Raw genomic sequence first — 16,062 nt, 5'->3', positions numbered from 1 at the left:
TTCAAAAAATTATGCTTTTTATTATAAATAGATTTCTACTAACATATGGGGTATTGTTCAGTTTTAGATATTGGGAAATGTAATTATTTTGCGGCAAGGGTTATGACTATACCTGTATCGCTTTTGTATATTAAAAGTATGTCTTAGAAGTATCTCATGCTCAAATAGTTATTTAATTAAATGCTGGAAATCAGATTCTTTAGATTTCTTGTTATATATTAGGAATGAAGAAATCAATATATGAAGACTCAGCACAAAGATAAATAAAATATGATATGTCTATGACATTAATATTCCTTTGGAGATTATTAAAAACATGTAATTTAAAAATTTAATTTCATCACTTTAGCACTTGTCTCAAAAAAAACAGAAAAAGAAAAATTGAGCTTATTCCATGTTCCTCTACTGTCACCCATGTGATTTATTTTCCCTTGTACATGAATATATGTTTAACATTTATTAATTTGCTTTTGAATTTGGGAAAAATTTAGAAAACTACTAAGGATATTTAAAGTGCTACATCTTTTTCAGTGTCTTTGGCTATCATTCTAAGAAATATTTTAATAGAAAAGAATTCTGACAGTATAAAAAAACAGAAATCAGGTTTGATAGACTTCAGCACACAGAGGTGAATATCCTGTTTGAAAAAACTGCAAGCATTCAACACATCTGGCACATTTTCTGTACTCTGTATCCATTTCTGCTCGCCAGTCTTGTGTATTTTCGACAGGGACGACATTGATGAATCACTTTAATTTACCAGGCTACCGACAGTTTGTGGAGACTATCTGTAGGAACCAGCCAGAGCTGGTCCTGATCATTTTAGATATGTGTATTGTCTAAAAAAAAAAAAAAATGTGACTGACCAGAAACAATTTGGATATGTACTTGCACCACAAATATATAAAAGTCCATATTTCAGTGTCTTCTCTATTTTAATTTTTCTCTCATTCACTTTTCTGATTTTTAATGGAAAAATCAACGCCTATAAAATATATGCTATTTTACTTATTTGGTAAAATTAATTGTGATGTAATTTGGCATTTTTTTGAGTTTGAGGATCATTTTAAAATTAAATTTATATAAACAGGAATTGATTTTTAGAAAATAGTTTTATCATAATGTCATGTAATGAACAAGAAATCATTATTTTGATAATAGCAAGTTGTGGTATCAATTTTTCACTTGAATAGTTTAGGCCTTATGTAGGGAACAGACAATAGAATACATGAACTCCCAATGTATTATATATTATATAATTTAATTAAAATATAGGTAATGGTTTGTATAGGAAAAGACAATAGAAAGCACTATATAGAGAAAAGATAATTGCATATATAATAGTCTTGTTCTCTTGAGTTAGTAGAAATTGCATCTTTTTAAAATACATTCAGAGCTAATATTATAATTGGTTTGTCCATGAGGATATGGTATTATATACAATTGTTAAAATTCAGCATATTGTTAAAGCACCTGCCATATGCTAAGCCCTGTACCAGGCATTTTTATATGGAGGTGATGCATTAGATAGCATAATACACAGAGTCTAATGTCCTGCAGATGTCTTCCATTGTCATCTATTGTCATTATTTGATACCTGGAATTCTGCTGACCAAAATTTAAAAGTTTTATCACTAGTAAGAATAAATTATAACTATTTTTATAGAAAATATAAAAATGAATTGCAGAATCTTCATATCTGGGAGGAGTTATTCCCTGAGTCTGCATAAATATCTGCCCTGCGTTATGGATGATCATAGTCTCTTCTGGAGTGAACTGGAAGTAGGAATGAGTTCAGAGCTTTCCAGTATTTGAACTGAACTAGTGTAGATAAAAATTTGGGAAGGAGCCAAAGGAGAAAGATATTTTTGTTTGTTTTGCCAGATTATATGTCAAGTGGGAATGATTCAGGCTGCTTTTAAAATGGTTACTTGAATAAATTGTCGCTTTTATATTAGAAAAATCAAATCCATATCTAAAAATCTGTTGTTCTTTTTTTCTTTGTTGTATTCTGAGAATAACTTGGATGCGTTCACTCTATTATAGTAGTGCAAGTACATTCTATTATAGTAGTGCAAGCACCAGATCATCAGAGTGATTTCCTCAGCCTGATGTAACAAAGCAAGTTGGTGTATGGGAGTGATTTCTGGTTGGGGAAGCTCTTGAGCAATAATTTTGAGGTAACAGAGAACATTTGTGAATGACTTTTTGAAATCCCTAAGTCAAAGAATTGTAGTTCTTGTCAATATATTTGTGTGCTTTTACACTTTCTTCCATGGGTCTGTGTGCCTTGGGGAAAACTGGTCACATCTTTGGAAAGTTAACACATCCAGTTTCCCTACTTTGAAGAGGATACCTGTGTGCTTTCAATGGTTATGTTGCATTTTGTGTATGTGTATTCACAAAGCATATTCTAAACATTGTCTGTGAAATCTCAGTCTTAACGTTTGTTGTCAAATTAAGGAAAACTTCATAGTAATCTTAATTCATAATAATCTCAAATAATCTCTTAAGATTCTCCTTTGCAAGAAAACTTTAAATTTCATCATCTTCTTTTATTATTTATGTTGGTGATCTTAAGACTAGGGTAGATGCTGGTGCTAAAAATATGCAAATTTTTAAAAAATTAGCATAATTTTTGTTTAAGAAGTAAATTGGACCACTTTGTTGTCTCCCTAGTCTAACTGCTCTTCGTTGCTCAGTTTACATCCAAATGAGTCAATGCCAACCTTGGGTAATAGTGGTCAAACTGAAAGGGTAGGGCCACAGACCAAATATAAACCATATCTATGATACATAAGATGACTATACAAATTATTGTCCAGGCACTTTGAGGGTGAAAAGGAACATGAGGTAATACCAGTGCTTCAAAAACATATGCATCCTTGACTGTCTCAAGTAACTGGAGTATAAGGTTATTCCAGTGATAGAAGTAATGTAATTATGGAGACATTGCTGGAGGATTAAGATTTCTGCTTATTGAGAGCTCACGATCATAATGAAAGACAACACTGATATAAGCACAATGTCAGGCAGATATGTCTCATACTTGGACAGGAATATGTATAGGTGGAATGTTCTTAGAGCCTTCTTTCTCTAAGAGAGTTTCTTTTTCCTCTCATTAGTGTATTAAAAGAGAGACTTGAAAAAAATTAGAATTTATAATATCCTTTGATCCATTCCAACCTTTTGTACTTTTATAATTAATTTTCCTTACTTCTCTCTCTCCTCATCATTCATGCCACCACATTTAAACATTTTTCATTGGTGTTAGTAGGAGTTATGTGCATAGTTCAGAGGATGAATTGTTTTAATAGCATTGCGTATGTTTTAAAGGCAAGTTTGGACTTGGCCCGACTTAAAAGTTGCTTTGAAAGTTTGGCTCAGATATTGTTTCCAAGTGAAAATGTGGGAATTAGAACAAGGGAACAGATCACCCAACTCACACATGCCTATTTTACATTGGTATTTTTTTCTTATTTAAATTTCAAAGTGTTGTTTTGTTCCTTAGTACTCACGGTAACAATTTTTCTTTTTTTCAATCTGCTTCTCATTTTCAATTTATGTATTTCCCATTCATGTATATGTGCATAGCATTCATAGTTATATCATTTCATATTGAGAACCTTATGAAAACAAGTTTTCCATATTTTCTTTTAATTGAAATTTTTATTGAGCTAATTATAGATTCTTATGCAGTTACTACATGTAGAATTCATGAACCTTTTGCCCAATTTTCCCAATGCTTATGTCTTGAAAAATTATAGTATACTATTGCATCCAAGATATTTTCATTGGTACAATGTACCAGACTTACTCAGTTTTGTCCATTCTTCATATACTCCTGTGTGTGTGTTGGGTAGTTCTGTATGGTTTCTTGCATATGTGGGTCTATGTATGCACTACCTCAGGTGATACAAAACAGTTCCATCACTACAAGGATTCTTTCTATTCCCCCTGAATGACCAAACCTACCTTCTTTCTGTTCCTCCCATTTCTAATATCATGCATTCACGGATATGTTCTCCATTTCTAAAACTTTGTTGTTTAAATATGTTACATTGCCAGGTGTAGTGGCTCAGGAGCCTAAGGCAGGAGGATTGCAAGTTCAAGGCCAGTCTCAGCAACTTAGCGAGGCTCTAAGCAATTTAGCAAGACCCTGTCTCAAAAGAGAGAGAGAGAGAGAAAAAAAAAGGGTGGGGGAGTTAGGGATGTGGTTCAGTGGTTAAGCTTAGTTCCTGGGTTCAATCCCTGATCCAAAATTTAAACACACGCGCACACACACACACACACACACACACACACACACACAGTATGTAACCTCTTTTGACTGACTTCCTATGTGTTTTAAACAATTAATATGTATTTACCTTACTGCAGATTTTGGTTTTAGGAATAAGAATGTGATTAAAGATTGTCGATTTCACTGTTAGTGATTAAGGATAAAGTAATACTTTGTATTTTAGCATATTTGGAAATGAGTGACTCTTCATTTTTTTTTTTTTAATTAACAAAGGTAGCTGAGAGCTAATTAAGTGGTTAAGAATATTACAGATCACAACCGAGAAGTATGTGATGGGAATCACAGAAATACTGATTTTTAATATGGGCAATTAGAATGCAGTACAGACCAGGTATTCTCCAGTGTGTCACAAATAAGAGAAAAAGGTGGATTTAGAGTCAGAATGTCTACTGATTTACATTATCTGGAGCCTGCCTTATGAACTTAAAGGACCCTAATTTAAAGGAACATAGTAAATGTGAGAGCTATTAATCTATTGATTTTACTGAAATGATTTTGGATCTAGAAGAAATCATATAACTTAAAAACTACATATCTTATTGAATATGACATAGCTGAAAGCAGCCTTTTCAGCAACAAGCCCAAATTATAGAAATTCTTTATGTATCTTCTCAACTTATTTGCCCTGTGAGAAAGGAAGTCAAATTAATATTCTTGATGATCAGACCTTTTTGAAATAATCAAGATAGATAATGTCTCTTCTGTCTTTGAATCCCCAGTGCCTAGCTAGGTAAAACATGCTCTGTGAATATGTGTTAAGTGATTGTGGTTTGTGAGATTGAGAAGTTGTTCATATAACTGCATATTATCCTGGTATCTTTCAAGTCAATATTTTATTCATTGATTAGTAAGAGAAAGGTTTGAATTTTTGAGTAGCAGCATCATTCAAATCTTACTGGTAAGAAATTTTATATCTATCTGTGTACAGCATGCAGCTAATCAGGTTGAAATCATTTTCAGAGCTCCAACATTCATCCAAAGACAGGGAATAAGCAGACTCCTGAGACTGACATGTTACAAGGGCTTCTCTCGGATTGCATTTTGGTCACTTGTTTTCTTTACCTCTTTCTATTCTCATTGCTTTGTGGGAGGTCAGAATCACCTAACAAACACTTGGAATGATTTTTAAAGATGTGGAATAAAATGATGGTTGCAAAGGACTGCTCACGGTACTGCACTGTAAGATGAAAACAGGCTGAAGTAGAAACATGCTTTGTTTCACATTTGATTTAAGGTAAATTAGTGAAGGAAGTGAGTTTTTGTTCTTTACATAGTTTTGTACAATGGTTGGCATGTAATAGACACTTGAAATAGACTTTTTTTAAATAAAGGAATGATAATATATATAGTTTGATGTTTATAAATGATGCAGAATGATTTGCCAGTTCCAGTTCTTCACAAGTCTCCAGAAGAACAAAGATAAGACATGGCATCTTACTTAACCCATTAGTACGCATGCAGCCGACTCTAGATTTTCCAGGTTCACCAAAGGCTTCCTGTCTCTGACCAGTATTACCAAGCAGTTCTGAATGGTTCAGGATACAGTCCCTCAACTCTTCCGCATATTTAATTCCCAATCTTTAGATAAGCCCAGGTGACGCTGCCATATTTGGCTCAGTTTATCCTGCTTCTATCCATATAGTAACTAAACTTTACTGGGTCTAAAGTCACTTTATGATACCCCTCTTAAAATCAAGAAGGAAAACAAAAAGAAAAATGAAGGAACCCACACTACCAACATCCACTCTTGCATAGGACTGATTTATATAGGTCTGCTACCTCATTTGATTCTCATAACAATCCTGGGAAGCAGATATTACATTCTCTATTTGGCAGTTAAGAAAATAGAGGCTGACAGTGCTATGAAATTAGGTCAGTGTCATACATCTAGTAAGAGCTGGAATTAGTCTTTGGTCTCATGGAAAGAAGTAAGACTCTAAAACTATTCTGCTAGGTTATTGCTGGGTTATCTCTTCTACCTCTAATGTACAACATATTTACTCTGACTGGGGCATCCCACTATTACTCTATTTCTTTTTTCTCATTTCTGTTCCTTCTACCTAAAGCAACTTTTGGAGATTGATGCTTTTAAGTATTTTTCTGCTTTGATAGCAGCTTTGCCTGCATGGTGGATTTAAGTTGGCCACAAATGCTTTACTGCTTCTCTCATCAAGAGGTTAAATCCCTTTTTCCTCCTTTGGAATTCAAAAGATAGACTTGTGACTTGCTTTGACAAAAACAATGTGATGTAGGTAATGCTATGCCAGTTATAAGCCTTGGCTTTAACAAATCTGGCAGCTATCACTCACTCTCTTGAAGCCCTCAACTATCATTTATTGTCCTACAAGGAAACCTGAGAGGAGAGCAAGAGAGTTGTCTGGTAAGCCAGAAGTTTTTCCACCCATCTCAGTTCATGCTCCAGATATATAAGTGGAGACATTTTGAATTTCAGCTCCAGGAGAGCCTTCAGAAGACTGCTGTTGCATAAAAGACCCAAGTGAGATCAATAGAAAAACCAGGCAACCATCCTAGCTCAGAGTACTAGAGTCATAAACCAATAGGTGTTATATTAAGTCACATTGCTTTAGGATGCTTTTTTCCGTAGAAATAGATACTTGAAATGCCCTGTGAATTCCAAGTTTACTTTATCTCCACACACTGAAGACTGTTTTTAGTTTCTGTCATCTCTATGTTCATCCCAAGATATTGGGACTTCAACAAAGTTGAGGTTCTAGTTCCTCTAGGAAAGGGACAGATATTTATGGGATATGGGATGTTGAAACTGAACAAGTGAAGAATTCAGTGTTAAGAAAAGAGGGTAAGGATAATTGGATGGGAAAAAATATAGGACATGTAATTGCAGATGTTACAGATTAATTTCAACTTTCTGAAGTTGGTTTTGGTAAGAGGACTGTTAGTTGATTTTGAGAATTCAAGGAATGGAAAGGAAAAACGTGGTTAAAAAAACACATATGAATAAACACATTTAACTGCAATGCGATGAAGGCGTCACAGGAGCTTTATCGAAGAGCTTTGGGTCTCCATCTTGTTGAGATGTAGGGGACATGCTGCTTGGACTTCCTTCAAAAAAGAACTTGTTCTTCAGCTGTTGGGAGCACAATGAACTGACAAGTCTCAGCTGTTAGAACCTTTAGAATCCTCTGCAACACTCAAGCTATGGTGAAGCTCTTTCAGATCATGTCACAGCTAGTGACAAAGCATGATGGGTCCTCTGGGCCTGGCCATTTCTGCCAATACAGAAATTTGACTGGTTGTCTTTGTGCTGGATTTCCACATTTGACTGATTGATTGAATCTGCTAAACTAGGCACAATACTTTGAGATACTTGCTTTGAGTTTCTTGCATTGTGCTTCCTATCCAATACTTCTTATCCTCATTCTTTCACAAATGTCATATCTGCTTTGTGGCGTGTAGGCTTTCCCTGAATAACTTTGTTTGTGTTCTCCTTAACTTTCATAGGTATTTTTCCCCAATAACCATCTTTTATTTCTAATTCTGTCTCAGCATCTGCTTTAGAGGACCTGAGAAAGATGCAGTTGAGAGAATTAAACTGACAGATGGTTCAGATTAGAAGAATTTTAAGACCTCTTCCAACACTATAATAAGATCATGTTATGATGTACAGCCTGATCACTCCTAAGTAGAGTTGGTTAATCATTTTACAATAATTCTAAGAAAACCTAGTAAGGTTTACTGCATGGGCTGCCTTTTGAGGTAGAGAAGGCAGCTGTCTAAAGCACAAACTTTATTCTTTTGAAAATCTGTATTTTATTCATATTGCAAAGGTATATCCAAAATGTGGTCCTTAACATTTATTTCACTTGCTGTCTAGAGTCATTTGAATCTGCTAAACTAGGCACAAAAAGATGGAAATAAATCAGTGTCAAGTAAAAGATATTCTTCTAAATTAATCTCCTTGCAACATACATGTTTTCTGAGCAGATAACACCAGCATTAAAAATGCTTAAAGAGAGCTGAAAAACTATCAATCATACTGCTATTTGTTATAATTTGGAAAATAATCTTCCATTTTGTTCTTCTACTAATATGTATCATATTAGTATGAACAATGTACCCAGATTTTTAATGATTAACAAATAACATAAATCATAATGGTTTTGAAATATGTACACTATTAAATTATGTATCTCTTAAAATATACTCTTTCTAGAATAAATTAAAATCTGATGAAACTTACTTCTTATTCTTGAACTGTGAAGGAGTTTTTAAAATGTTGTACTTACATGATATGAATTGATTTTAAAAATGCTTACTTTGCAGATTTGAAGTTAGAAAATATGGTATTAGGCCAGCCTGTCATTCCCAGACCTCCTGTGTTTACACAGTGGGTAAAACTAGGGCATAATTTTCTCTGGGGCTGTGCATTCTCTCTCCTCTTTCATGTTTGTTTGAAATAACTTTTGGATTCCCTGGTAATAAAAAACAGCCCTCATGGCATGCAGAATTTTTTATTTGCCTTCTCATTTTACAGATCATCTTTATTGAACCCCTATTACCTGCTAGTTATTATACTGACTTCTTTATGCAAGTTATCTCATTATCACAAAAATAAAATTAGGTAGGGACTGTTATTTTTATTACATGTAAGAAATTTGTGACATTAGAAAAGTTAAATAATATGAGTAATGTCATCTTACCTCACTTTAAAAAAAATTATTTAAAATAGTGCCTGGTCCTTACCTCACTATGGCTGATTTCAGAGTTCATGCTGACATGACCACCATGTCTCTTAGATTTTTCTATTGGCCTGCTTTCTTTGCTGAGCTCTTAGTAACTGGGAGCCAAACATGCCACTGGTTGGAAGAGAAAACACTGCTGCTTCAGCAGCTCCTGCTATTGTCCTCCACCTCTGCTGCCATCCACCCCAGGCTGTGGATGCTCAAGGTGCAGGCAGATGAAGTGCAAGGAGTTAAAGGAATTCCTTCTGCTGCCAAATGTGTTGTTATCACTAACTGCACTGCTGCTGTCATTAGTGCTGCTGCCAATACCGCCAGCCCTGCTGTTGCCAGTGCCAGTGCTGCTGACGCCTTGGGCTCCGAGTGTCCCAGGGTGATTCTGTAGACCAGCAGCTGTGTTTAGATTCTCCTTGCTCACTACCTGCAGATCCTTTGCCTTAGGTCTCAGGCTTTAGTCCATGGAGCTTGGACTAGAAGACAACCAGAGGTACGTCTTATCATCCCTGGCATCTGGGACAACTGGCCTTGAACCAAACGTGCACCTCCATTCTCATTTCTCTTCTTCCCTAGAGATATCTTTTCTCAGAGGCTCTTTCTTGCTTCATGTCCTGGAAACATTAGCATAAACATTTGAACCTTAGAAAGAACATAATTTAGCCTTAATGTGGAATCTTCCATGTCATTTGATGTTTTCGATTGAAAGATATAATACAAAGCACTTACATATTCACGAATACAAACAAATTCACAGGTATTTGTGAAAGGATTGAATTGCAATAATTACTAAAGATTTAAGCTATGTGGGTATAACTTTGGTATTAAGTGAAAATGATTTCAGGGGTTTAGTTTAAAAAAAAAAAACAACCAAAACCAAATAAAACTATAGAGCTCAAAAAGTCAAATCTTCAAATCTTTCTTTCAAGCCCTATCAATAATTCATAATCTCATATCAAGAAAGGATTACAGGAACAGTGATTTCATCTGTAGAGGTGGTATCTTTTTTACTTTTATTCCAACCTTTACTGCTAAGGAGACCAATGTTGTGTCAAAACTGGAAAGTAAGGAAGTAGCATAAAAATATAGAAACCTCTGCTCATTAAGGACATGAAAAATAAGCAATTTTTAATTGAAGGAAAAGAATTTTACATTGTTGAATTCTTTATCATCCTAACTAAAAGCAAAAAGCCTTTCTGAATTTTTTAAATTGAGATATATGGGGGAAAGAACTCAATGTTCTATGCCAGAGTTTGCTCCTCACCCCTTATTTTTCCTGTTTTTTAAAATTGTTTCCCAGTATTTTTGTGTATGGGGGATGGGATGGAATGGGGGAGTTGTATCAGGACCCTGGTGAAGATCCTTTGTATCAAGGACATTCTTTTTCTTTAAGGATAATGTAATCAATTTTTCTATTTGAGTACAAAGAGAGTTTGTATTTCCATCCTATTTGCAATAATAACAGTTTTTTTTTAAAGTCAAGAATATGGAATTTGGTAAATAGTGTGTAAATGCATGCGTTTTGAACAGGATGGACTTCTTGTTTTTTCAGATATATGGATTTTTAATATGGATTGGTATCCAGGACTTTCATTTTTTAGTAGATTACATGAGAAATATAATTTTATTAAAAAACAGGTAAATATTGGGGCTGAGGTTGTAGCTCAGTGGTAGTGTACTTGCCTAGCTCATGTGAGGCACTGGGTTCAATCCTCAGCAACACAAAAAAATAAAATAAATAAAATTTAAAGAAATCTAATTGTATTAAAAAACTAATTGCATTTAAAAAAACTCTTAAAAGTATTTCTATAACGTTATTCTAATATGTCAGATTATCCTCACATGTTAGATGTTGTTGTTGTGTGTGTCTGTGTATATTTAATATGCATTTTTCTTTTTGATTGACTTTCTTTATTTTAAAGTCAGTATGAAAGAAAAATATAAACATATGATGTTTGAGAAGCAAACCAATAATATCACTGTGCTTAAACATCTGCACATGGCTATCTGTTTTGTTATTCTGTGAGCCACAAGCCAGGGTATAGTGTAAAGAACTTCACCTATGGCGTAAAGCATTCATCTATGAGAAAGAATTGCAGAGAAATGCATTATAGTTGCTTTGCATTTTTGATCCTGTTTGTTTTTTAGTGCTTCATGGGAATTCATGCCTCTTTGCATGAAGATAATAATGTTCTCTTAAAGTTGTTAAAATAACAGAGTAAGAGCTTTTTTTAAGTTTGTAAAATTACAAGTGGTGTATATAAATATCAGTGTTTATGAGAATTTAATATCTTATCATCTGCACTTAGTGGTTTCATTTTATTCTAATAGTATGTGTAAGAACTGTTTGTGCTGTTTTTAGGGTTACTTTCCTAGTTAGATGTTTTTCCTCTTGGGCCAAACCCATTCAGTCAAATGAGGTATGAAAGTACTTGAGTTCAAAGTTCTTAACTTTAGTAAACTGGTAGGAATATTTCTAGTAGCTTTTTCAAGGAAATATTAACTGCTTTATTAAGCAGATTAAAAATCAATTTTAATCTTTTCTGTACATGCTGTAGGAAACTTTGATTCATGAGTTCTTAGGAAATTAAAACAAGACAAAACAATGATCTGGAAAATAAGCAATTAAAACCATAAACGATTTAGTAAGTCTCTGGAAACAGAAGGCTCACAGCTACCTATAAACCAGTATGCTAATTCTAGACTGAATTCTACCAGATGAATTTTTTTAAATGTCTGAATTTATTATCCTGTGAAGGGAGAACTTTAAATTGAAAATAATGACGGTACCTTAATTAGGGTGATTTTATTGAAACAGTACTACTGTAATAAGGATGCATCCTAGGTTTCCAGAGAGCTGGCAGCTGTCAAACACCAACATTTTTTCTTGACAATAGGTTTAGTGTAAAGGTGTTTTTCAAGGACAAGTTGCTTAGCTATTGTCTCAGTGAGCATTGCTAGTTAATATTCAACAGTTTTCTTAATCAAAATTGTGTGTCCTGCTCCCTAGAGTGTTTGTTAAAGTGATTTTGTGTTTATCATAACCTTAGACAGCAGAAACAGAGTATTCTTGGCCAAGGTGCTGGTAATGAGAACCTGTATTATCCAGGGTGCTGATAAGAAAAGGAAAATGCTATCAAAATGCATTGTTTATAAAAAAGTAATTACTGTATTTAAAAAAGTCAATCCTTTCTTTGAAGCCCTTGTACTTCATACAACTTCAACTGTTTATCTTGGGTAATAGGGCAGCAGGGGTATGGTGATATCCTGCTATGAACTCCAGGAATGACATGCCAGTGATCAAGGAGTCTGGGGGTCTATTGGTCATTGCTTGTGTTGGATGGCTGATTAAGGCTCTTCACAACATGTTTCCGTTAGATTACAGAAAGTTCTTAATGAAGTAAAACTTGAGGGGTGTTATAAAGCTCAGGCTTGCTTTGTACAAATGGTATTCAAAGGTCACATGGGTAAAACAAGCTTTGCCAAAAGTAAAATAATAAAACAGCTAACATTTTCCATGAAATACTGTGCCTAGAATACAGGTTTTACTACTGTGTTTGTTTTTAACTTCAAGCTATTTTCTATTGCCAGATGATACTATTCTGAAAGCAGAGGTACCTTGATTTGGAGGTGACTTTTCTGCTAGGAGTTCCTACCTTCCACTTCCTGCCCACCTTCCACTACAATGATTAAGGATGCATTGTTTGAAAAATATGGTCCCCATAACACTATAAAGAACACTTATTTTTAGATTTTTTTTTGTAATAGAGCTTTGTGAGAAATAAAGCCTTCTGAAACAATCCTTTTTAATTACAATGTTGCTAAATTTTATCTAGAATAGAACATTATAATAATACACATTTTTGGAAGATGTTTACAAAATGAAAATCACACCTCGATCATTAACTAGGAAAGAATGCACCTACATTCCATGTGAGTTAATCTTTGTGGGTGAAAGAAAACAAACACATGCCACTTTTTTTTTTCCATATATGTATTTTTTAATTGTAAACAAATGGGATACATGTTGTTTCTCTGTTTGTACATGGTGTAGAGGCATACCATTTGTGTAATCATAAATTTACATAAGATAATGTTAAAAACATGGAACGCTTCACGAATTTGCGTGTCATCCTTGCGCAGGGGCCTTGCTAATCTACTCTGTATCGTTCCAATTTTAGTATATGTGCTGCCGAAGCGAGCACTACACACACTTTTGAAGTCCATAGCCAGAGGTATTGATTACTTCAGTTATATTGAGTCATGTACTGCACCTTAAGCCTTGATTGTTGAAAGATGGGCACACTAATACATAAAAATGCTGCTACATATTTGAAAATTAAAATAATACCATTAGCTAATGTTCAAATAATTCATTTACTTAGTGTTGTGATGTATGGTTGATTCATGTTTCCTTTCAAATAAATTGATCACTTTTATATTTTTTGTAGCAGCAACTTAAAGTTGTTTCAAAATGTTGAATTACAATAAGATTGATTTGATATTGGGTTTTAGAGGAATTGTGTATCAGCCAGTCCAATCTGGAGAGGGAAATCACATAGTAGCTTAAACAAGTGAGTTTAAAATTTAAGTCATTGAACTATGAGAAAATAGTAACCTATGATGTACCCTAGGACCCTAGGGCTGAGGGTGTATATCAAGGAAGGGCAAACTTGGAAGAGGCCCAACCCTTGTAGAGAGAATGTACTTCATGCTGTAGAACAGAGAAGTTCTCAAGTCTGGCTGAATATCTGCAGGTGTTCCCTTGTCACTAGGCAAGCTGGTGGTCAAGAGATAAGGTTGGGTTTGGGCAGCCAAACCAGTGACTGTGTGTGTATCCTCCTGGGTCTGTGCGGAGCCTGCAGCAGGTTTGTCTGGGACATCTGAGGTGGGAGGGTTTAGACAGGTGGCACATAGTCCTACTGAGAGAATTCTGTATCTCCTAAGAATTCCCATGTAATAGGGTCTCAGAAAAGTTATCACCAGGCTGATGCTTCAAGATTGGCAAGGCTTCAAGTAATTTCATCCCCAGTGTGGGGCAGAGCTCTGCTGCCTGTCCTCAAATCCCCACCCAAACTCCTGACTCATACTGCCTGAAACCGAGGGGGAGCCCCTTCCTCCTGGAATATGAGCTCCAGTGCTTTACTGGGAAAACTCATTGCAAAGGTGTGCATAAAGGAATTTCACCTATGATCACAGGGCACGTACTTATTGAATGGTGCTTTCAGAGACAGAAGGCTCTTAATTCATAATTGGCACATGTTGCCTTACATTTTGTTACCAGTTGTAGCTGATATTATGGCATAACTGATAATTCTGAAGACCTTAAGAATATCATGTCTTTATAGTTGCCCCAACTGAGCCCCTTGTACTTGTCTATCCTGATCTGTTACCTTATTCTTGCTTTCAGTAGTTGAGTGTAGTGCTATGTTTATTTTTTCACAGTGTCTTTTATACACACCACTGTAACTCTCAGGACTGGAAATGGAAACTTGTGTAAATATGCCACTGTCAGTATGCTCAAATTTCTTAAGTAACAGAACAGCCTTAGTGGTAGCAACTCGGAGTAATACTCTATTCTAATTACAGTATTTCAGTCTCTTTTACATGCAAGTGAGGAAACCATCCCAGAGTCTGCACTAGAAACACCACACAGTTCATTTGGTAAAACCAAAGTACAGTATTGATCTGGGGACTCTGAGGAACATGCAAGCACACAGACCCATTTGTTACTAATCAGTTTTTTTAAATTTATTTTGCTCTGCCATTATTACAATCATTTTTGTGGTTTAGGTGAAAAATGTTACTATTAATGACTACTTTCTGGTGTTCTATAGATGATACCATTAACATCCAAAGTGGTATACTGTTGTAATTGTGTGTCAACAAGTTTTCAACTATTATATATTGTGGTAGGAGGCAGGTATACAGGTGTATAGCTGTCAAACGTGGTATTTAAAAACGTACATGTTAATTAATAATTTTTGGATGAGGCTGGGTTATTAGGCATGGAACTAATAGTAGGTGCTAAATCATTCTTGATATTTATCTTTTTCGGTGCTTTAACCTGTGAATTACCACTGGCACACACATTTTTTTTCTAGCATCCAAACATGGGACAGTTTCATTTTAACAGGTTTATTATTTATTATGTCAAAGGGAAAAGAAAAGCTATTGATGGAAATACTGTAATTGCTTTGGCAACTTGCTTTGAATTTGAAATCTTTTCTCATGGTGCTTTTTATTCCTTTAGATAAAAAAAGAAGGAGGTGATCTTAGTTTATTACATACATGGTAAAAAGAAAAATCCAGTGTGAATAAATCTAATAGATTGTTGGCAATTGTGTTTTTAAAGTTAATGTTTATAGCTTTTGAAATATAGGTATTTTATTCATTTTTGCCACAGTACTGAAAAATGTACAAAATAATTGAGTTAAGACTATGAAACTTGTTTAGAACAAAAAAGTATATGAAAGAGATAATGTGTTTGTCAGCTTTCTGTTACTATAACAAGTACCAGAGATAATCACCTTATGAAGAGAAAAGTTTTATTTTGGCTCATAGTTGTGGAGGTTCTGATCCATGATCACAGGGTATATTGATTTTTGGCCTCTGGTTGCAGGGTGGAGCAACACATTATGGTGGGAACACATGGCAGACCAAAACATCATGTCCAAAAATCAAAAAAAGAGAAAGGAAGAGACTAGGGTCTAACAATCCCTTTTGAAGTACACTTCCAGTGACCTAAAACCTTCTACTAGGTACTAGGTTCTGCTTCTGAAAGTTTCCACTGCTCTGAGAAATAAGCCTTTTAACATTTGGACCTTTAGGAAATTCTTCACATCCAAATTGTAGCAGATAATAAATGTTAATAAATGAGACTGTGAAAGAAAAGGATGGACAAGAACATGAGTCTAGTAAATGATATGATATGTTTTCATTTAACAAATTACCACAGAATTCATCATTTTCATGGCTCTGTGACAATTAAGCTTGAAAACAAGTTTGTTTTTTTCTTTTGCATAGGAAAGGTATTAGTACATGGAG

General features: G+C 34.6%; 1 protein-coding gene and 1 non-coding gene across 2 annotated transcripts in view; one reads left to right on the top strand and one right to left on the bottom strand.

Moving 5' to 3' along the window:
* Ccser1 (coiled-coil serine rich protein 1) overlaps positions 1-16,062 on the top strand; it is a 1,248,518-nt gene that overhangs the window by 79,221 nt on the left and 1,153,235 nt on the right.
* LOC124995190 (U6 spliceosomal RNA) lies at positions 13,114-13,220 on the bottom strand. The gene has a single exon (XR_007110661.1). It is a non-coding gene; the product is annotated as a U6 spliceosomal RNA (small nuclear RNA).

The sequence above is a fragment of the Sciurus carolinensis genome, chromosome 10, assembly GCF_902686445.1.
Source record: "Sciurus carolinensis chromosome 10, mSciCar1.2, whole genome shotgun sequence".
Taxonomy (NCBI): domain Eukaryota; kingdom Metazoa; phylum Chordata; class Mammalia; order Rodentia; family Sciuridae; genus Sciurus; species Sciurus carolinensis.
Note: the sequence above shows the minus strand (reverse complement) of the source record. Positions and strands in the feature narration are given on the sequence as shown.